The sequence below is a fragment of the Nannospalax galili genome, unplaced genomic scaffold (genome assembly GCF_000622305.1).
Source record: "Nannospalax galili isolate Female #2095 unplaced genomic scaffold, S.galili_v1.0 scaffold752, whole genome shotgun sequence".
Taxonomy (NCBI): domain Eukaryota; kingdom Metazoa; phylum Chordata; class Mammalia; order Rodentia; family Spalacidae; genus Nannospalax; species Nannospalax galili.
In genome coordinates this window covers 1620663-1622375 of record NW_008333404.1, presented here as the reverse complement: position 1 = coordinate 1622375, position 1713 = coordinate 1620663, and the positions used below count along the sequence as shown (strand labels likewise).

At 43.6% G+C, this 1713-nt stretch overlaps 1 non-coding gene across 1 annotated transcript; it reads right to left on the bottom strand.

The window, feature by feature from the left end:
* Positions 1-880: 880 nt before the first annotated feature.
* On the bottom strand, positions 881-1042 carry LOC115069464. The gene has a single exon (XR_003848732.1). It is a non-coding gene; the product is annotated as a U1 spliceosomal RNA (small nuclear RNA).
* Positions 1043-1713: the final 671 nt, after the last annotated feature.

Below are 1713 nucleotides of genomic sequence, written 5' to 3'. Positions count from 1 at the left end.
GTCTTCTGCAAAAACAGTCAATGTTCTTAACTGCTGAGCCATTTCTCCAGCCCAAGTTATTGAATTTCTTAAGGACTGTGGAACTGCCAGGCATGGTGGCATATACCTTTAATCCCAGCACTAGGGAGGCAGAGGCAGGTGGCTCTTTGTTGAGTTCAAGGCCAGCCTGGTCTACAAAGCAAGTTCCAGACCAGCTGGAACTATAAGGAGACCCTGTCTCCAAAACAAGAAAAGGCTCTGTTTTATGTAGTAATATTAACATGGGATCTTGGGGATGAAAAAAATGGAAGGATTGTAGTTTAAAGTGATATGCTTGTATAAAGTGATGTGTTTGTATGTCTTAAGATGACAACTAAAGTTATCCAGCACAATTGATCCCTTGTCAATTTAACACACAGACCTAGATAGAGGGAATCTCAACTGAGGAATTGTCTCATTGGATTGGCCAGTGGCCATGTCTGTGTGGCCGCCGCTTTTTGTGTGTGTGTGTGCAGGGTCTCACATAGCTAGCCTGGTCTTAAACTCACTATGTACCTAAAGCTGGCCTTGAATTCTGGATCCTCCTTGCCTCAGCTTCCCTAGGGCTGGGAAGACAGGTGTGCACCACTATGACCAGTTCAACATAGTATTCTCATTCCTTGATGAACTATTTGAATGAGGAGAGAAGACTTCAAAGCCAAAAAACAAGCTACCGCCAAGCATGGTAGCACATGCCTTTCACTCCAGCACTTAGGAAGCAGAGGCAGGTGATATCTGTGAGTCCTAGGCCAACCTAGTCTATAAAGAGAGTTCTGGGTTAGCCTGGGCTATATGACACCTTCCTCAAAAACAAAACAAAGAGTTTATTGTACTTTTAACAGTTCACTGCTTCTTTTTTTAATAGGGGGAAGCATGAATGCAGTCCCCCACTACCACAAATTATGCAGTGGGGTTTCCTGCATTTGGGGAAATCACAAGGATCAGCGCATCACAAGTGCAGTGGATCAGCTTCGCCCTGGGAAAACCACCTTCCAGGTCATGGTGTCTCCATGTCAGGTAGTATTACATCATTACTTTTTTTAAAAGTTTCTACAATAGAGTATAATTTTGTTATTGTTGTTATTTGGTTTATTTGTTTTTGAGATTGGGGGGGGTCTCATTCTATGTAGCCCAGGCTGACCTGAAATTATACTATATAGCCAAGACTGCCTTGAACTCACAGCAATCCTCCTACCTCACCTTCCTGATTAGTTAGAAGTAACTAACATTATAGGCATGAACCACACACTCAGCTAGAATATAATTTGTGTGTGTGTTCACACACACACGTGTGCATGCACATGTACATGGGTGTGGTAGTGCAAGCAACCATGTGTGGAGGCCAGAAGGGTGTGTTGGATCCCTTGGAGCTGAAGTCACAGGCAGTTGTGAGCTGCCTGACATGGATGCTGGGAACCAAACTTGGGTCTTCTGCAAGAGCAATACAGGCTCTTAACAACTACTGAGCCATCTCCACAGCCCCAGAACTATTTTTTTTTTAATTTTTATGTTATTCGTTTTTGGTCACTTTGAAACAGTTTCCCTATAGCCCTAGCTGGTTTAGAACTCCCTATGTAGACTAGGCTGGCCTCTATCTCACACAGATCGGCCTGCCTCTGCCTCCGGAATACTGGGACTAAAGGCCTGTGCCCCCACATGTCAAAGAACATATTTTTTTTTTAAGTATGTATGTTT